Source organism: Solanum dulcamara, chromosome 2 (genome assembly GCF_947179165.1).
Source record: "Solanum dulcamara chromosome 2, daSolDulc1.2, whole genome shotgun sequence".
NCBI classification, from domain to species: Eukaryota; Viridiplantae; Streptophyta; class Magnoliopsida; order Solanales; family Solanaceae; genus Solanum; species Solanum dulcamara.
Genome location: NC_077238.1, coordinates 83,814,699 through 83,836,371, shown reverse-complemented (window position 1 = coordinate 83,836,371; position 21,673 = coordinate 83,814,699).

Sequence of the window (21,673 nt, the reverse complement as noted above, 5' to 3'; positions counted from 1 at the left end):
AAAGGGGTTTAGTAGCATTTTATTAGCGACGCAATAGGAATTATGGGATTTTGCCAGTTTTTCGTGTGTGTTAGCCCACAGATTTTTTATGTGCTGGGGGTTTGGGTCAAAATTTCTTGGATTTTTCCATAGTAGGATCCGTAACGACATGGAGAATGACTCTAGTAGCCCCGGCAGTGCAATAGAGAGGTTTAGGAGCATTTTATTGGCGGCGCAATAGGAATTAAGCAATTTTGCTAGTTTTTCATGTGTGTTAGCCCATAGATTTTTTAGGTGACGGGGGTGCGGGTCGAATTTTCTTGATTTCTTCCATAGTAGCGTCCGTAACGACCTGGAGAACGACTCCAGTAGCCCCGACGGTGCTATAGAGGGGTTTAGGAGCATTTTATTAGCGACGCAATAGGAATTAGGAGATTTTGCCAGTTTTTCGTGTGTGTTAGCGCACGGATTTTTTAGGTGCCGGGGGTCCAGGTCAAAATTTCTGGGATTCTTCCATAGTAGCGTCCGTAATGACCTGGGGAACGACTCTAATAGCCCTGACGGCGCTTCAGAGGGGTATAGGAGTATTTTATTGGAGATGCAATAGGAATTAGGCGATTTTGCCAGTTTTTCGTGTGTGTTAGCCCACGGATATTTTAGGTGCCGGAGCTCTGGGTCAAATTTTCTTGGATTCTTCCATAGTAGCATCCGTAAAGACCTGGGTAACGAGTCCAGTAGCCCAGGCGGTGCTTTATAGGGGTTTAGGATCATTTTATTAGAGACGCAATAGGAATTAGGTAATTTTTCCAGTTTTTCGTATGTGTTAGCCCACAGATATTTTATGTGTCAGGGGTCCGTGTCGAATTTTCTTGAATTCTTCAATAGTAGCAACTGTAACGATCTGGGGAAAGACTCTAGTAGCCCCGGCGGTGCTATAGAGGGGTTTAGGAGCATTTTATTGGCGACGCAATGGGAATTAGGCGATTTGGCCAGTTTTTCGTGTTTGTTAGCCCACTGAATTTTTAGGGTGCCGGGGTTCGGGTCAAATTTTCTTGGATTTTTCCATAGTAGCATCCGTAACGACCTGTGGAACGACTCCAGTAGCCCCGGCGATGCTTTAGAGTGGTTCAGGAGTATTTTATTGGCGGCGCAATAGAAATTAGGCAATTTTGCGAGTTTTCCGTATGTGTTAGCCGACAGAATTTTTAGGTACCGGGGGCCCAGGTCGAATTTTCTTGATTTCTTCCATAGTAGCGTCCGTTACGACCTGGAGAACGACTCCAGTAGCCCCGGCGGCACTATAGAGGGGTTTAGGATCATTTTATTTGCGACGCAATGGGAATTACGCGATTTTGCCAGTTTTTCGTGTGTGTTAGCCCACGGATTTTTTAGATGCCGGGGGTCCGAGTCAAATTTTCATGTATTCTTCCATAGTAGTGTCCGTAACAACCTGGGGAATGACTCTAGTAGCCCCGGCGGCGCTATAGAGGGGTCTAGGAGCATTTTATTGGTGACGCAATAGGAATTAGGCGATTTTGCCAGTTTTTCGTGTGTGTTAGCCCATGGATTTTTTAGGTGCCGGGGGTCTGGGTCGAATTTTCTTCCATTCTTCCATTGTAGCGTCCGTAACGACCTGGGGAACGACTACAGTAGCCCCGGCGGCACATTAGAGGGGCTTAGGAGCATTTTATTGGCAACGCAGTAGGAATTAGGCAATTTTGCTAGTTTTTCGTGTGTGTTAGCCCACAGATTTTTTAGGTGCCGGGGGTCCAGGTCAAAATTTCTTGGATTCTTCCATAGTAGCGTCCGTAACGACCTAGGGAACGACTCTAGTAACCCCGACGGTGCTTTAGAGGGGTATATGAGCATTTTATTTGAGATGCAATAGGAATTAGGCGATTTTGCCAGTTTTTCGTGTGTGTTAGCCCACGGATATTTTAGGTGCCGGGGGTCCGGGTTAAATTTTCTTGGATTCTTCCATAGTAGCGTCCGTAACTACCTGGGAACGACTCCAGTAGCCCCAAAGGTGCTATAGAGGGGTTTAGTAGCATTTTATTAGCGACGCAATAGGAATTACATGATTTTGCCAGTTTTTTGTGTGTGTTAGCCCACAGATTTTTTAGGTGCCGGAGGTTTGGGTCAAATTTTCTTGGATTTTTCCACAGTAGCGTCCGTAACGACCTGGGGAACGACTCCAGTAGCCCCGACGGCGCTTTAGAGGGGTTTAGGAGCATTTTATTGGCGACGCAATAGGAATTAGGCGATTTTGCCAGTTTTTCGTGTGTGTTAGCCCATGGATTTTTTAGGTGCCGGGGGTCTGGGTCGAATTTTCTTCCATTCTTCCATAGTAGCGTCCGTAACGACCTGGGGAACGACTGCAGTAGCCTCGGTGGTGCTTTAGAGGGGTTTAGGATCATTTTATTAGAGACGCAATAGGAATTAGGTAATTTTTCCAATTTTTTGTATGTGTTAGCCCACAGATTTTTTATGTGCCAGGGGTATAGGATCATTTTATTGAAGACACAATAGGAATTAGACAATTTTGCCACTTTTTCATTTGTGTTAGCCCACGGATATTTTAGGTGCCGGGGGTCCGGGTCGAATTTTCTTGGATTCTTCCATAATAGCATTCGTAACGACCTGGGAAAGACTCTAGTAGCCCCGGCGGTGCTATAGAGGGGTTTAGGAGCATTTTATTGGCGACGCAATAGGAATTAGCCAATTTTGCCAGTTTTTCGTGTGTGTTAGCCCACGGATTTTTTAGATACCGGGGGTCCGAGTCAAATTTTCTTGTATTCTTTTATAGTAGCGTCCGTAACGACCTGGGGAACGACTCCAGTAGCCCCGGCGGTGCTATAGAGGGGTTTAGGAGCATTTTATTGGCGACACAATAGGAATTAGGCGATTTTGCCAAGTTTTTCGTGTGTGTTAGCCCATGGATTTTTTAGGTGCCGGGGGTCTGGGTCGAATTGTCTTCCATTCTTCCATAGTAGCGTCCGTAACGACTTGGGGAACGACTATAGTAGCCCCGGCAGCACTTTAGAGGGGCTTAGGAGCATTTTATTGGCGACGCAGTAGGAATTAGGCGATTTTGCCAGTTTTTCGCTTCTGTTAGCCCACGGATTTTTTAGCTGCCGGGGGTCCGGGTCGAATTTTCTTGGATTCTTACATAGTAGCGTCCGTAACGTCTTAGGGAACGACTCCAGTAGCCCCGACGATGCTATATAGGGGTTTAGGAGCTTTTTATTGGCGACGCAATAGGAATTAGGCGATTTTGCTAGTTTTTCGTGTGTGTTAACCCTCAGATTTTTTAGGTGCCGAGGGTTCGGGTCAAATTTTCTTGTATTCTTAAATTGTAGCATCCGTAACGACGTAGGAAACGACTCCAGTAGCCCCGGCGACGCTTTAGAAGGGTTCAGGAGCATTTTATTGGCGATGCAATAGGAATTAGGCAATTTTGCCAGTTTTTCTTGTGTGTTAGCCTGCGGATTTTTTGAGTGCCGGGGGTGCGGGTCAAATTTTCTTAGATTCTTCCATAGTAGCGTCCGTAAAGACCTGGGGAACGACTCCAGTAGCCCCGGCGTCGCTTTAGAGGGGTATAAGAGCATTTTATTGGAGACGCAATAGGAATTAGGCGATTTTGCCAGTATTTCTTGTGTGTTAGCCCATAGATTTTTTAGGTGCCGGGGGTTCGGGTCAAATTTTCTTGGAATCTTCCATAGTAGCGTCCGTAACGACCTGGAGAACGACTCCAGTAGCCTCGGCAGCGCTTTAGAGGGGTATAGGAGCATTTTATTGGAGACGCAATCGGAATTAGGCGATTTAGCCAATTTTTCGTGTGTGTTAGCCCACGGATTTTTTAGGTGCCGGAGGTCTGGGTCGAATTTTCTTACATTCTTCTGTAGTAGCGTCCATAACGACCTGGGGAACGACTCCAGTAGCCCCAGCGGTCCTATATAGGGATTTAAGAGCATTTAATTGGCGACATAATAGGAATTAGGCGATTTTGCCAGTTTTTCGTGTGTGTTAACCCACAGATTTTTTAGGTGCCGGGGGTTTGGGTCAAAATTTCTTGGATTCTTCCATAGTAGCATCCGTAATGACCTGGGGAAAGACTCCAGTAGCCCCGGTGGTGCTATAGAGGGGTTTATGAGTATTTTATTGGCGACGCAATGGGAATTAAGCGATTTTGCCAGTTTTTCGTGTGTGTTAGCATACAGATTTTTTAGGTGGCGGGGGTTCGGGTCGAATTTTCTTGGATTCTTCCATTATAACGTCCGTAACGAACTAGGGAATGACTTCAGTAGCCCCGATGGCACTTTCGAGGGGTTTAGGAGCATTTTATTGCCGACGTTAGAGGAATTAGGCAATTTTGCCTGTTTTTCATGTATGTTAGCCTATGGATTTTTTAGTTGCTGCGGGTCCGGGCCAAATTTTCTTGGATTCATCCATAGTAGCGTCCGTTACGACCTGAAGAATGAATCTAGTAGCCCGGGAGGCAATTTAGAGCGGTTTAACAGCATTTTATTAGCAATAAAATAGGAATTAGGCAATTTTGCCAGTTTTTCGTGTGTGTTAGCCCACGGATTTTTTAGGTGCCGAGGGTCCGGGACGAATTTTCTTGGATTCTTCCATAGTAGCATCCTTAACGACCTAGGGAACAACTTCAGTATTCTGGTTGCACTTTAGAGGGGTTTAGGAGCATTTTATTGGCGACGCAATAGGAATTAGGCGATTTTGCTAGTTTTTCGTGTGTGTTAGCCCACGGATTTTTTAGGTGCCGGGGGTCCGGGTCGAATTTTCTTGGATTCTTCCATAGTAGCGTCCGTAATGACCTGGGAACGACTCCAGTAGCCCCGGCGGTGCTATAGAGAGGTTTAGGAGCATTTTATTCGTGACGCAATAGGAATTAGGCGATTTTTCCAGTTTTTCATGTGTGTACCCACAGATTTTTTAGGTGCCGGGGGTTCGAGTCAAATTTTCTTGGATTCTTCACAGTAGCATCCGTAATGACCTGGGGAACGACTCCAGTAGAAATTAGGCGATTTTGCAAGTTTTTTGTGTATGTTAGCCAACGGAGTTTTTAGTTGCCAGGGGTGCGGGTTGAATTTTCTTGATTTCTTCCATAGTAGCATCCGTAACGACCTGGGGAATGATTCCTGTAGCCCCCTCGACGCTGAGGGCACCCCCGAAGAGCGATAGCGCTTTAGAGGCGTATAGGAGCATTTTATTTGATACGCAATAGGAATTAGGCAATTTTGCCAGTTTTTAGTTTGTGTTAGCCCAGATATTTTATACGTGCCGGGAGCCGTGTCTAAATTTCTTGGATTCTTCCATTTGTAGCTTCCATAACGACCTGGGGAACGACTCCAGTAGACTCGGCGGCGCTATAGAGGGGTTTAGGAGCCTTTTATTGGCGACGCAATAGGAATTAGGCGATTTTGCCAGTTTTTCATTGTGTTAGCCCACAGATTTTTTGGATGTTGGGGGTCCGGGTCAAATTTGCTTGGATTCTTACATAGTAGCGTCCGTAACGACCTGGGGAACAACTCCAGTAGCCCCGACGGTGCTTTAGAGGGGTTTCGAAGTATTTTATTAGCGATGCAATAGAAATTAGGCAATTTTGCCAGTTTTTCGTGTGGCCCACAGATTTTTTAGGTGCCGGGGGTCCGGGTCAAATTTTCTCTGATTCTTCCACAGTAGCGTCCGTAACGACCTGGGGAACGACTCCAGTAGCCCCGACGGCGCTATAGAGGGGTTTAGGAGCATTTTATTGGCGAAGCAATAGGAATTAGGCGATTTTGCCAGTTTTTCGTGTGTGTTAGCCCATGGATTTTTTAGGTGCCGGGGGTCTGGGTCGAATTTTCTTCCATTCTTCCATAGTAGCGTCCGTAACGACCTGGGGAATGACTACAGTAGCACCGGCGGCACTTTAGAGGGGATTAGGAGCATTTTATTGGCGACGCAGTAGGAATTAGGCAATTTTGCTAGTTTTTCGTGTGTGTTAGCCCACGAATATTTTAGGTGCCGGGAGTCTGGGTCAAATTTTCTTGGATTCTTCCATAGTAGAGTCCGTTACTACCTGGGGAATGACTCCAATAGCCCCAGAGGTGCTATAGAGGGGTTTAGGAGCATTTTATTAGCGACGCAATAGGAATTAGGAGATTTTGCCAGTTTTTCGTGTGTGGTAACCCACGAATTTTTTGGGTGCCGGGGTTCGGGTCAAATTTTCTTGGATTTTTCCATAGTAGCGTCCGTAATGACCTGGGGAACGACTCTAGTAGCCCCAGCGGTGCTTTAGAGTGGGTCAGGAGTATTTTATTGACGGCGCAATAGAAATTAGGCAATTTTGCCAGTTTTTCGTGTGTATTAGCGTAAGGATTTTTTAGGTGCCGAGGGTCCGGGTCGAATTTTCTTGAATTCTTCCATAGTAGCGTCTATAACGACCTGGGGAACGAATCCAGTAGCCCCGGTGGTGCTTTAGAGTGGTTCAGGAGCATTTTATTGGCGACGCAATAGGAATTAGGCAATTTTGCCAGTTTTTCGTGTGTATTAGCGTAAGGATTTTTTAGGTGCCTGGGGTCCGGGTCGAATTTTCTTGGATTCTTCCATAGTAGCATCTGTAACGACATGGGCAACGACTCCAGTAGCCCTGGCGGTGCTATAGAGAGATTTAGGAGCATTTTATTTGCGACGCAATAGGAATTAGGAGATTTTTCCAATTTTTCATGTGTGTTAGCCCACGGATATTTTAGGTGCCGGGGGTCCGGGTCAAATTTTCTTGGATTCTTCCATAGTAGCGTCCGTAACTACCTGGGGAATGACTACAGTAGCCCCAGAGGTGCTATAGAGGGGTTTAGTAGCATTTTATTAGCGACGCAATAGGAATTATGGGATTTTGCTAGTTTTTTGTGTGTGTTAGCCCACAGATTTTTTAGGTTCCGGGGGTTTGGGTCAAAATTTCTTGGATTTTTCCATAGTAGCATCCGTAACGACCTGGAGAATGACTCCAGTAGCCCCGGCGGTGCAATAGAGAGGTTTAGGAGCATTTTATTGGCGGCGCAATAGGAATTAAGCAATTTTGCCAGTTTTTCATGTGTGTTAGCCCACAGATTTTTTAGGTGCCGGGGGTGCGGGACGAATTTTCTTGATTTCTTCCATAGTAGCGTCCGTAACGACCTGGAGAACGACTCCAGTAGCCCCGACGGTGCTATAGAGGGGTTTAGGAGCATTTTATTGGCGACGCAATAGGAATTAGGAGATTTTGCCAGTTTTTCGTGTGTGTTAGCGCACGGATTTTTTAGGTGTCGGGGGTCCAGGTCAAAATTTCTTGGATTCTTCCATTGTAGCGTCTGTAACGACATGGGGAACGACTTTAGTATCCCCGACGGCACTTTAGAGGGGTATAGGAGCATTTTATTGGAGATGCAATAGGAATTAGGCGATTTTGCCAGTTTTTCGTATGTGTTAGCCCATGGATATTTTAGGTGCCGGGGGTCTGGGTCAAATTTTCTTGGATTCTTCCATAGTAGCATCCGTAACGACCTGGGTAACGAGTCCAGTAGCCCCGGCGGTGCTTTAGAGGGGTTTAGGATCATTTTATTAGAGACGCAATAGAATTAGGTAATTTTTCCAGTTTTTCGTATGTGTTAGCCCACAGATATTTTATGTGTCAGGGGTCCATGTCGAATTTTCTTAAATTCTTCAATAGTAGCAACCGTAACGACCTGGGGAAAGACTCTAGTAGCCCCGGCGGTGCTATAGAGGGGTTTAGGAGCATTTTATTGGCGACGCAATGGGAATTAGGCGATTTTGCCAGTTTTTCGTGTTTGTTAGCCCACTAAATTTTTAGGGTGCCGGGGTCCGGGTCAAAGTTTCTTGGATTTTTCCATAGTAGCGTCCGTAACGACCTGGGGAACGACTCCAGTAGGCCCGGCGATGCTTTAGAGTGGTTCAGGAGTATTTTATTGGCGGTGCAATAGAAATTAGGCAATTTTGCGAGTTTTTCGTGTGTATTAGCGTAAGGATTTTTTAGGTGCCGGGGGTCCGGGTCGAATTTTCTTGAATTCTTCAATAGTAGTGTCCGTAACGACCTGGGGAACGACTCCAGTAGCCCTGGTGGTGCTATAGAGAGATTTAGAAGCATTTTATTGGTGACGCAATAGGAATTATGAGATTTTTCTAATTTTTCGTGTGTGTTAGACCACAGATTTTTTAGGTGCCGGGGGGCCGGGTGAAATTTTCTTGAATTCTTCCATAGTAGTGTCCGTAATGACCTGGGGAATGACTACAGTAGCCCTGGCGGTGCTATAGAGCGATTTAGGAGCATTTTATTGGCGACGCAATAGGAATTAGGAGATTTTTCCAGTTTTTCGTGTGTGTTAGCCCACTGATATTTTAGGTGCCGGGTGTCCGGGTCAAATTTTCTTGGATTATTCTATAGTAGCGTCCGTAACTATCTGGGGAATGACTCCAATAGCCCCAGAGGTGCTATAGAGGGGTTTAGTAGCATTTTATTAGCGACGCAATAAGAATTATGGGATTTTGCCAGTTTTTCGTGTGTGTTAGCCCATAGATTTTTTAGGTGCCGGGGGTTTGGGTCAAAATTTCTTGGATTTTTCCATAGTAGCATCCGTAACGACCTGGAGAATGACTCCAGTAGCCCCGGCGATGCAATAGAGAGGTTTAGGAGCATTTTATTGGCGGCGCAATAGGAAATAAGCAATTTTGCCAGTTTTTCATGTGTGTTAGCCCACAGATTTTTTAGGTGCCGGGGGTGCGGGACGAATTTTCTTAATTTCTTCCATAGTAGCGTCCGTAACGACCTGGAGAACGACTCCAGTAGCCCCGACGGTGCTATAGAGGGGTTTAGGAGCATTTTATTGGCGACGCAATAGGAATTAGGAGATTTTGCTTGTTTTTCGTGTTCGTTAGCGCACGGATTTTTTAGGTGCCGGGGGTCCAGGTCAAAATTTCTTGGATTCTTCCATAGTAGCGTCCGTAATGACCTGGGGAACGACTCTAGTAGCCCTGACGGCGCTTCAGAGGGGTATAGGAGCATTTTATTGGAGATGCAATAGGAATTAGGCGATTTTGCCAGTTTTTCGTGCGTGTTAGCCCACGGATATTTTAGGTGCCGGGGGTCTGGGTCAAATTTTCTTGGATTCTTCCATAGTAGCATCCGTAAAGACCTGGGTAACGAGTCCAGTAGCCCCGGCGGTGCTTCATAGGGGTTTAGGATCATTTTATTAGAGACACAATAGAATTAGGTAATTTTTCCAGTTTTTCGTATGTGTTAGCCCACATATATTTTATATGCCAGGGGTCCGTGTCGAATTTTCTTAAATTCTTCCATAGTAGCAACTGTAACGACCTGGGGAAAGACTCTAGTAGCCCCGGCGGTGCTATAGAGGGTTTTAGGAGCATTTAATTGGCGACGCAATGGGAATTAGGCGATTTTGCCAGTTTTTCGTGTTTGTTAGCCCACTGAATTTTTAGGTGCCAGGGGTCTGGGTCGAATTTTCTTGGATTCTTCCATAGTAGCGTCCGTAACGACCTGGGTAACGACTCCAGTAGCCCCGGCAGTGCAATAGAGGGGTTTAGGAGCATTTTATTGGCGACGCAATAGGAATTAGCCAATTTTGCCAGTTTTTTGTATGTGTTAGCCGACAGAATTTTTAGGTACCGGGGGCCCAGGTCGAATTTTCTTGATTTCTTCCATAGTAGCGTCCGTTACGACTTGGAGAACGACTCCAGTAGCCCTGGCGGCACTATAGAGGGGTTTAGGAGCATTTTATTTGCGACGCAATGGGAATTACGCGATTTTGCCAGTTTTTCGTGTGTTAGCCTACGGATTTTTTAGATGCCGGGGGTCCGAGTCAAATTTTCTTGTATTCTTCCATAGTAGTGTCCGTAACGACCTGGGGAACGACTCCAGTAGCCCCGGTGGCGCTATAGAGGGGTTTAGGAGCATTTTATTGGCGACGCAATAGGAATTAGACGATTTTGCCAGTTTTTCGTGTGTGTTAGCCCATGGATTTTTTAGGTGCCGGGGGTCTGGGTTGAATTTTCTTCCATTCTTCCATAGTAGCGTCCGTAACGACCTGGGGAACGACTACAGTAGCCCCGGCGGCACTTTAGAGGGGCCTAGGAGCATTTTATTGGCGACGCAGTAGAAATTAGGCAATTTTGCTAGTTTTTCGTGTGTGTTAGCCCACAGATTTTTTAGGTGCCGAGGGTCCAGATCAACATTTCTTGGATTCTTCCATAGTAGCGTCCGTAACGACCTGGGGAACGACTCTAGTAGCCCCGACGGCGCTTTAGAGGGGTATATGAGCATTTTATTTGAGATGCAATAGGAATTAGGCGATTTTGCCAGTTTTTCGTGTGTGTTAACCCACGGATATTTTAGGTGCCGGGGGTCCGGGTCAAATTTTCTTGGATTCTTCCATAGTAGCGTCCGTAACTACCTGGGAACGACTCCAGTAGCCCCAGAGGTGCTATAGAGGGGTTTAGTAGCATTTTATTAGCGATGCAATAGGAATTACGCGATTTTGCCAGTTTTTCGTGTGTGTTAGCCCACAGATTTTTTAGGTGCCGGAGGTTTGGGTCAAATTTTCTTGGATTTTTCCACAATAGCATCCGTAACGACCTGGGGAACGACTCCAGTAGCCCCGACGGCGCTTTAGAGGGGTTTAAGAGCATTTTATTGGCGACGCAATAGGAATTAGGCAATTTTGCCAGTTTTTTGTGTGTGTTAGCCCATGGATTTTTTAGGTGCCGGGGGTCTGGGTCGAATTTTCTTCCATTCTTCCATAGTAGCGTCCGTTACGACCTGGGGAACGACTGAAGTAGCCTCGGTGGTGCTTTAGAGGGGTTTAGGATCATTTTATTAGAGACGCAATAGGAATTAGGTAATTTTTCCAATTTTTTGTATGTGTTAGCCCACAGATTTTTTATGTGCCAGGGGTATAGGATCATTTTATTGAAGACACAATAGAAATTAGACAATTTTGCCACTTTTTCATTTGTGTTAGCCCACGGATATTTTAGGTGTCGGGGGTCCGGGTCGAATTTTCTTGGATTCTTCCATAATGGCATTCGTAACGACCTGGGGAAAGACTCTAGTAGCCCCGACGGTGCTATAGAGGGGTTTAGGAGCATTTTATTGGCGACGTAATAGGAATTAGCCAATTTTGCCAGTTTTTCGTGTGTGTTAGCCCACGGATTTTTTAGATACCGGGGGTCTGAGTCAAATTTTCTTGTATTCTTTCATAGTAGCGTCCGTAACGACCTGGGGAACGACTCCAGTAGCCCCGGCGGTGCTATAGAGGGGTTTAGGAGCATTTTATTGGCGACGCAATAGGAATTAGGCGATTTTGCCAGTTTTTCGTGTGTGTTAGCCCATGGATTTTTTAGGTGCCGGGGGGTCTGGGTCGAATTGTCTTCCATTCTTCCATAGTAGCATCCGTAACGACCTGGGGAACGACTATAGTAGCCCCGGCAGCACTTTAGAGGGGCTTAGGAGCATTTTATTGGCGACGCAGTAGGAATTAGGCGATTTTTTGCCAATTTTTCGTGTCTGTTAGCCCACGGATTTTTTAGGTGCCGGGGGGTCCGGGTCGAATTTTCTTGGATTCTTCCATAGTAGCGTCCGTAACGACCTAGGGAACGACTCCAGTAGCCCCGACGATGCTATATAGGGGTTTAGGAGCTTTTTATTGGCGACGCAATAGGAGTTAGGCGATTTTGCTAATTTTTCGTGTGTGTTAACCCTCAGATTTTTTAGGTGCCGAGGGTTTCGGGTCAAATTTTCTTGGATTCTTAAATTGTAGCATCCGTAACGACGTAGGAAACGACTCCAGTAACCCCGGTGATGCTTTAGAAGGGTTCAGGAGCATTTTATTGGCGATGCAATAGGAATTAGGCGATTTTGCTAGTTTTTCGTGTGTGTTAGCCTGCAGATTTTTTGAGTGCCGGGGGTGCGGGTCAAATTTTCTTAGATTCTTCCATAGTAGCGTCCGTAACGACCTGGGGAACGACTCCAGTAGCCCCGGTGTCGCTTTAGAGGGGTGTAAGAGCATTTTATTGGAGACGCAATAGGAATTAGGCGATTTTGCCAGTATTTCTTGTGTGTTAGCCCATAGATTTTTTAGGTGCCGGGGGTTCGGGTCAAATTTTCTTGGAATCTTCTATAGTAGCATCCGTAACGACCTGGAGAACGACTCCAGTAGCCCCGGCAGCGCTTTAGAGGGGTATAGGAGCATTTTATTGGAGACGCAATCGGAATTAGGCGATTTAGCCAGTTTTTCGTGTGTGTTAGCCCACGGATTTTTTAGGTGCCGGAGGTCCGGGTCGAATTTTCTTACATTCTTCCGTAGTAGCGTCCATAACGACCTGGGGAACGACTCCAGTAGCCCCAGCGGCCCTATATAGGGATTTAAGAGCATTTAATTGGCGACATAATAGGAATTAGGCGATTTTGCCAGTTTTTCGTGTGTGTTAACCCACAGATTTTTTAGGTGCCGTGGGTTTGGGTCAAAATTTCTTGGATTCTTCCATAGTAGCATCCGTAATGACCTGGGGAAAGACTCCAGTAGCCCCGGTGGTGCTATAGAGGGGTTTATGAGCATTTTATTGGCGACGCAATGGGAATTAAGCGATTTTGCCAGTTTTTCGTGTGTGTTAGCATACAGATTTTTTAGGTGGCAGGGGTTCGGGTCGAATTTTCTTGGATTCTTCCATTATAACGTCCGTAACGACCTAGGGAATGACTTCAGTAGCCCCGGCGGCACTTTCGAGGGGTTTAGGAGCATTTTATTGCCGACGTTAGAGGAATTAGGCAATTTTGCCTGTTTTTCATGTATGTTAGCCTATGGATTTTTTAGTTGCTGCGGGTCCGGGCCAAATTTTCTTGGATTCATCCATAGTAGCGTCCGTTACGACCTGAAGAATGAATCTAGTAGCCCGGGAGGCAATTTAGAGGGGTTTAACAGCATTTTATTAGCAATAAAATAGGAATTAGGCAATTTTGCAAGTTTTTCGTGTGTGTTAGCCCACGGATTTTTTAGGTGCCGGGGGTCCGGGACGAATTTTCTTGGATTCTTCCATAGTAGCATCGGTAACGACCTGGGGAACGACTCCATTAGCCCTGGCGGCTATTTAGAGGGGTTCTGGAGCATTTTATTGGCGACGCAATAGGAATTAGGCGATTTTGCCTGTTTTTCGTGTGTGTTAGCCCACGAATTGTTTAGGCACTACGACCTGGGGAACGACTCCAGTAGCCCTGGCGGCTCTTTAGAGGGGTTCTGGAGCATTTTATTGGCGACGCAATAGGAATTAGGCGATTTTGCCAGTTTTTCGTGTGTGTTAGCCTATAGATTTTTTAGGTGACGGTTGTCCGTGTCGAATTTTCCTGCATATTTCCATAGTAGCGTCCGTAACGACCTGGGAACGACTCCAGTAGCCCATCGGTGCTATAAAAGGGTTTAGGAGCATTTTATTGGCGACGCAATAAGAATTAGGCGATTTTGCTAGTTTTTCATGTGCGTACCCAAAGATTTTTAGATGCCGGGGGTTTGGGTCAACTTTTCTTGGATTCATCATATTAGCATCCGTAACGACCTGGGGAACGACTCCAGTAGCCCCAGCGGCGCTTTAGAAGGGTTCAGGAGCATTTTATTGGCGACGCAATAGAAATTAGGCGATTTTGCAAGTTTTTTGTGTGTTAGCCAACAGATGTTTTAGGTGCCGGGGGTACGGGTTGAATTTTCTTGATTTATTCCATAGTAGCATCCGTAACAACCTGGGGAATGACTCCAGTAGCCCCAGCGGCGCTTTAGAGGGGTTTAGGAGCATTTTATTTGAGACGCAATAGGAATTAGGCGATTTTGCCAGTTTTTACTGTGTGTTAGCCCACTGAATTTTTTACGTGCCAGGGGCCGTGTCTAAATTTCTTTGATTACTCCATTTGTAGCGTCCGTAACGACCTGGGGAACGACTCCAGTAGCCTCAGCGGTGCTATAGAGGGGTTTAGGAGCATTTTATTGGCGACGCAATAGGAATTAGGCGATTTTACTAGTTTTTCATTTGTGTTAGACCACGGATTTTTTAGCAGCCGGGGGTCCGGGTCAAATTTTCTTGGATTCTTACATAGTAGCGTCCGTAACGACCTGGGGAATGACTCCAGTAGCCCCGGCGGTGCTTTAGAGGGGTTTAGAAGTATTTTATTAGCGACGCAATAGGAATTAGGCGATTTTGCCAGTTTTTTGTGTGTGTTAGCCCACGGATTCTTTTGGTGCCGGGGGTCCGGGTCAAATTTTCTTGGATTCTTCCATAGTAGCATCCGTAACGACCTGGGGAATGACTCTAGTAGCCCTGACGGCTCTTTAGAGGGGTTTAGGAGCATTTTATTGGCGACGCAATCGGAATTAGGCAATTTTCCAGTTTTTCGTGTGTGTTAGTCCACGGATTTTTAGGTGTTGGGGGTGCGGGTCAAATTTTCTTGGATTATTCCATAGTAGCGTCCGTAACAACCTGGGGAACGAATCCAGTATCCCTGGCGGCTCTTTAGAGGGGTTCTGGAGCATTTTATTGGCGACGCAATAGGAGTTAGGTGATTTTGCTAGTTTTTTGTGTGTGTTAGCCCACAGATTTTTTAGGTGACGGGTGTCCGGGTCGAATTTTCTTGGATTTTTCCATAGTAGCATCCGTAACGACCTGGGAACGACTCTAGTAGCCCTGACGGTGCTATAAAAGGGTTTAGGAGTATTTTATTGGCGACGCAATAAGAATTAGGCGATTTTGCCAGTTTGTCATGTGCGTACCCACAAATTTTTTAGATGCCGGGGGTTTGGGTCAAATTTTCTTGCATTCATCATATTAGCAGTCGTAACGACCTGGGGAACGACTCCAGTAGCCCCAGCGGCGCTTTAGAAGGGTTCAGGAGCATTTTATTGGCGACGCAATAGAAATTAGGCAATTTTGCAAGTTTTTTGTGTGTTAGCCAACAGATTTTTTAGGTGCCGGGGGTACGGGTTGAATTTTCTTGATTTATTCTATAGTAGCATCCGTAACAACCTGGGGAATGACTCCAGTAGCCCCAGCGGCGCTTTAGAGGGGTTTAGGAGCATTTTATTTGAGACGCAATAGAAATTAGGCGATTTTGCCAGTTTTTAGTGTGTGTTAGCCCAGGGATTTTTTACGTGCCAGGGGGCCGTGTCTAAATTTCTTTGATTATTCCATTTGTAGCGTCCGTAACGACCTGGGGAACGACTCCATTAGCCTCAGCGGTGCTATAGAGGGGTTCTGGAGCATTTTATTGGCGACGCAATAGGAATTAAGCTATTTTGCCTGTTTTTCGTGTGTGTTAACCCACGAATTTTTTAGGTACAACGACCTGGGGAACGACTCCTGTAGCCCCGGCGGCGCTATAGAGGGGTTTAGGAGTATTTTATTGGCGACGCAATAGGAATTAGGCAGTTTTGCCAGTTTTTCGTGTTTGTTAGCCCACAGAATTGTTAGGTGCCGGGGGTTCAGGTCAAATTTTCTTGGATTCTTCCATAGTAGCATTCATAACAACCTGTAGAATGACTCCAATAGCCCCGGCGGCACTTTAGAGGGGTTCAGGAGCATTTTATTGGCGATGCAATAGGAATTAGGCGATTTTGCAAGTTTTTTGTGGGTGTTAGCCCACGAATTTTTTAATTACCAGGGGTGCGGATTGAATTTTCTTGATTTCTTCCATAGTAGCATCCGTAACTACCTGGAATATGACTCCAGTAGCCCCAACGGCGCTTTAGAGGGGTTTAGCCTAGGGATTTTTTACGTGCCGGGGGTTCGGGTCAAATTTTCTTGGATTCTTCCATATTAGCATCCGTAACGACCTGGGAAACGACTCCAATAGTCCCGGCGGCGCTTTAGAGGGGTTTAGGAGCATTTTATTGGCGGCGCAATAGGAATTAAGCAATTTTGCCACTTTTTCGTGTGTGTTAGCCCACAGATATTTTAGGTGCCGGGGGTCCGGGTCAAATATTTTTGGATTATTCTATAGTAGCATCTGTAACGACCTCGGAAACGACTCCAATAGCTCCGGAGGTGCTATAGAGGGGTTTAGAAGTATTTTATTGGCGACGCAATAGCAATTAGGCAATTTTGCCAGTTTTTCGTGTGTGTTAGCCCACAGAATTTTTAGGTGCCGGGGGTTCGGGTCAAACTTTCTTGGATTTTTCTATAGTAGCGTTTGTAACAACCTGGGGAACGACTCCAGTAGCCCCGGCGGCACTTTAGAGGGGTTCAGGAGCATTTTATTGGCGACGCAATAGGGATTAGGCGATTTTGCAAGTTTTTTGTGTGTGTTAGCCCACGGATTTTTTAAGTGCCAAGGGTGCGGTTTGAATTTTCTTGATTTCTTCCATAGTAGCATCCATAACTACCTGGGGAATGACTCCAGTAGCCTAGACGGCGCTTTAGAGGGGTTTAGGAGCATTTTATTTGAGATGCAATAGGAATTAGGCGATTTTGCAAGTTTTTAGTATGTGTTAGCCTAGGGATTTTTTACGTGCCGGGGGGCCGTGTCTAAATTTCATGGATTATTCCATTTGTAGCATCCATAACGACCTGGGGAACGACTCCAGTAGCCTCGGCTGCGCTATAGAGGGGTTTAGGAGCATTTTATTGGCGACGCAATAGGAATTAGGCGATTTTGCCAGTTTTTCATGTGTGTTAGCCCACGAATTTTTTAGCAGCCGGGGGTCCGGGTCAAATTTTCTTGGATTCTTACATCGTAGCGTTTGTCACGACCTAGGGAACGACTCCAGTAGCCCCAGCGGTGCTTTATAGGGGTTTAGAAGTATTTTATTAGCAACGCAATATGAATTAGGCGATTTTGCCAGTTTTTCGTGTGTGTTAGCCCACGGATTCTTTAGGTGCCGGGGGTCCGGGTCAAATTTTCTTGGATTCTTCCATAGTAGCGTCCGTAACGACCTGGGGAACAACTCCAGTAGCCCTGGCGGCTCTTTAGAGGGGTTTAGGAGCATTATATTGGCGACGCAATAGGAATTAGGCGATTTTCTAGTTTTTCGTGTGTGTTAGTCCATAGATGTTTTAGGTGTTGGGGGTGCGGGTCAAATTTTCTTGGATTCTTCCATTGTAGCATTCGTAACGACCTGGGGAATGACTACAGTAGCCCTGGCGGCTCTTTAGAGGGGTTTAGGAGTATTTTATTGGCGACGCAATAGGAATTAGGCGATTTTCTAGTTTTTCGTGTGTGTTAGCCAATGAATATTTTAGGTGTTGGGGGTCCGGGTCAAATTTTCTTGAATTCTTACATAGTAGCGTCCATAACGACCTGGGGATCAACTCCAGTAGCCCCGACGGCGCTTTAGAGGGGTTTAGAAGTATTTTATTAGCAACGCAATAGGAATTAGGTGATTTTGCCAGTTTTTCGTGTGTGTTAGCCCACGGATTCTTTAGGTGCCGGGGGTCCTGGTCAAATTTTCTTGGATTCTTCCATAGTAGCGTCCGTAACGACCTGGGGAACGACTCCAATAGCCCTGGCGACTCTTTAGAGGGGTTTAGGAGCATTTTATTGGCGACGCAATAGGAATTAGGCGATTTTCTAGCTTTTCGTGTGTGTTAGTCCACGGATTTTTTAGGTGTTGGGGGTGCGGGTCAAATTTTCTTGGATTCTTCTATAGTAGCATCCGTAACGACCTGGGGAACGACTCCAGTAGCCCTGGCGGCTCTTTAGAGGGGTTTAGGAGCATTTTATTGGCGACGCAATAGAAATTAGGCGATTTTCTAGTTTTTCGTGTGTGTTAGTGCACGGATTTTTTAGGTGTTGGGGGTCCGGGTCAAATTTTCTTGAATTCTTACATAGTAGCATCCATAACGACCTGGGGAACGACTCCAGTAGCCCCGGCGGTGCTTTAGAGGGGTTCAGAAGTATTTTATTAGCGATGCAATAGAAATTAGGCGATTTTGCCAGTTTTTCGTGTGTGTTAGCCCACGTAGTTTTTAGGTGCCGGGGGTTCGGGTCAAATTTTCTTGGATTCTTCCATAGTAGCGTCCGTAACGACTTGGGGAACGACTCCAGTAGCCCTGGCAGCTCTTTAGAGGGGTTTAAGAGCATTTTATTGGCGACGCAATAGGAATTAGGCAATTTTTCCAGTTTTTCGTGTTTGTTAGTCCACGGATTATTTAGCTGTTGGGGGTGCGGGTTGAATTTTCTTGGATTCTTCCATAGTAGCGTCCGTAATGACCTGGGGAACGACTCTAGTAGCCCTGGCGGCTCTTTAGAGGGGTTCTGGAGCATTTTATTGGCGACGCAATAGGAATTAGGCGATTTTGACTGTTTTTCGTGTGTTTTAGCCCTCGAATTTTATAGGTACCGGGGGTCTGGGTCGAATTTTCTTGGATTCTTCCATAATAGCATCCGTAACGACCTGGGAACGACTCCAGTAGCCCTGGCGGCTCTTTAAAGGGGTTCTGGAGCATTTTATTGGCGACGCAATAGGAATTAGGCGATTTTGCCAATTTTTCGTTTGTGTTAGCCCACGGATTTTTTAGGTGACGGGTGTCCGGCTGGAATTTTCTTGGATTCTTCCATAGTAGCGTCCGTAACGACTTGGGAATGACTCCAGTAGCCCCGGCGGCGTTATAGAGGGGTTTAGGAGCATTTTATTGGCGACGCAATAGGAATTAGGCGATTTTGCCAGTTTTTCATGTATGTACCCACAGATTTTTTAGGTGCGGGGGTTCGGGTCAAAATTTCTTGGATTCTTCATAGTCACATCCGTCACGACCTGGGGAACGACTCCAGTAGCCCCGGCGGCGCTTTAGAAGGGTTCAGGAGCATTTTATTGGAGATGCAATAGGAATTAGGCAATTTTGCTAGTTTTTCGTGTGTGTTAACCCACGGATTTTTTAGGTGCCGAGGGTTCGGGTCAAATTTTCTTGGATTATTCCATAGTAGCGTTCGTAACGACCTAGGGAAAGACTCCAGTAGCCCTGGCGGTGCTATAGAGGGATTTAGGAGCATTTTATTGGCGACGCAATAAGAATTAGGGGATTTTGCCAGTTTTTGGTGTGTGTTAACCCACGAATTTTTAGGGTGCCGGGGGTTCGGGTCAAAGTTATTGGATATTTCCATAGTAGCATCCATAACGACCTGGGGAACGACTCGAGTAGCCCTTTTGGTGCTATAGAAGGATTTAGGAGCATTTTATTGGCGACGCAATAGGAATTAGGAGATTTTGCAGGTTTTTCGTGTGTGTTAGCCACAGATTTTTTAGGTGCCAGGGGTCCAGGTCATATTTTCTTGGATTCTTGCATAGAAGCGTCCGTAACGACCTGGGAATGACTCTAGTAGCCCAGGCGGTGCTTTAGAGGGGTATAGGAGCATTTTATTGGAGACACAACAGAAATTAGGCGATTTTGCCAGTTTTTCATGTGTGTTAGCCCACGGATTTTTTAGATGTCAGAGGTCCGGGTCGAATTTTCTTGGATTCTTCCATAGTAGCGTCCGCAACGACATGGGGAATGACTCCAGTAGCCATGGCGGCTCTTTAGAGGGTTTAGGAGCATTTTTATGGCGACACAATAGGAATTAGGCGATTTTCTAGTTTTTCGTGTGTGTTAGTCCACAAATTTTTTAGGTGTTGGTGGTGCGGGTCAAATTTTCTTGGATTCTTCCATAGTAGCATCCGTAACGACCTGGGGAACGACTCCAGTAGCCCTGGCGGCTCTTTAGAGGGGTTTAGGAGCATTTTATTGGCGACGTAATACGAATTAGGCGATTTTTTTGTTTTTCGTGTGTGTTAGTCCACGGATTTTTTAGGTGTTGGGGGTCCGGATCAAATTTTCTTGAATTCTTACATAGTAGCATCCGTAACGACCTGGGGAACGACTCCAGTAGCCCCGGCGGTGCTTTAGAGTGGTTCAGAAGTATTTTATTAGCGATATAATAGAAATTAGGCGATTTTGCCAGTTTTTCGTGTGTGTTAGCCCACAGAATTTTTAGGTGCCGGGGGTCCGGGTCGAATTTTCTTGGATTCTTCCATAGTAGCATTCGTAACGACCTGGGGAAAGACTCCAGTAGTCCTGGCGGTGCTATAGAGGGATTTAGGAGCATTTTATTGGCGACGCAATAGGAATTAGGCGATTTTGCCAGTTTTTCGTGTGTGTTAGCCCACTGAATTTTTAGATGCCGGGGGTCTGGGTCGAATTTTCTTGATTTATTCTAGTGTAGCGTCCGTAACGATATGGGGAATGACTCCAGTAGCCCCGGCGGCGCTTTAGAGAGGTTTAGGATCATTTTATTTGCGACGCAATAGGAATTAGGCGATTTTGCCAGTTTTTCGTGTGTGTTAGCCCACGGATTATTTTGGTGTCGGGGGTCCGCGTCGAATTTTCTTGTATTATTCCATAGTAGCGTCCGTAACGACCTGGGTAATGACTCCAGTAGCCCCAACGACGCTATAGAGGGGTTTAGGAGCATTTTATTGGCGACGCAATAGAAATTAGGCAATTTTGCAAGTATTTCTTGTGTGTTAACCCATGAATTTTTGGGTGCCGGGGGTTCGGGTCAACGTTTCTTGGATTTTTCCATAGTAGCGTCCGTAACGACCTGGGGAACGACTCCAGTAGCCCCGACGATGCTTTAGAGTGGTTCAGGAGCATTTTATTAGCGGCACAATAGGAATTAGGCAATTTTGCTCGTTTTTCGTATGTATTAGCGTAAGGATTTTTTAGGTGCCGGTGTTTCGGGTCGAATTTTCTTGTATTCTTCCATAGTAGCAACAATAAAGACATGGGGAATGACTCCAGTAGCCCTGGCGGTGCTATAGATGGATTTAGGAGCATTTTATTGGCGACGTTATATGAATTAGGAGATTTTGCAAGTTTTTCGTTTGTGTTAGCCCACGGATTTTTTAGGTGCCGGCGGTCCGGGTAGAATTTTCTTGGATTCTTCTATAGTAGCGTCCGTAACGACCTGGGGAACGACTCCAGTAGCCCCGGCAACGCTTTAGAGGGGTATAGGAGCATTTTATAGGAGACGCAATAGGAATTAGGCGATTTTGCTAGTTTTTCGTGTGTGTTAGCCCACGGATTTTTTAGGTGCCAGGGTCCAGGTCGAATTTTCTTATATTCTTCCATAGTAGCGTCCATAACGACCTGGGGAACGATTCCAGTAGCCCGGCGGCGCTATAGAGGGATGTAGGAGCATTTTATTGGCGACGTAATAGGAATTAGGTGATTTTTCCAGTTTTTCGTGTGTGTTAACCCATGGATTTTTTAGGTGCCGGGGCTTCGGGTCAAATTTTCTTGGATTCTTCCATAGTAGCGTTCGTAACGACTTGGGGAAAGAATCCAGCCCCGGTTGTGCTATAGAGGGGTTTTGGAGCATTTTATTGGCGACGCAATAGGAATTAGTTGATTTTGCCAGTTTTTCGTGTGTGTTAGCCCACTGAATTTTTAGATGCCGGGGGTCTGGGTCGAATTTTCTTGATTTCTTCCAGAGTAGCATCCGTAATAACCTGGGGAATGACTCCAGTAGCCTCGGCGGCGCTTTAGAGGGGTTTAGGAGCATTTTATTGGCGGTGCAATAGGAATTAAGCAATTTTGCCACTTTTTCGTGTGTGTTAGCCCACATATATTTTAGGTGCTGGGGGGCCGTGTCAAATGTTCTTGAATT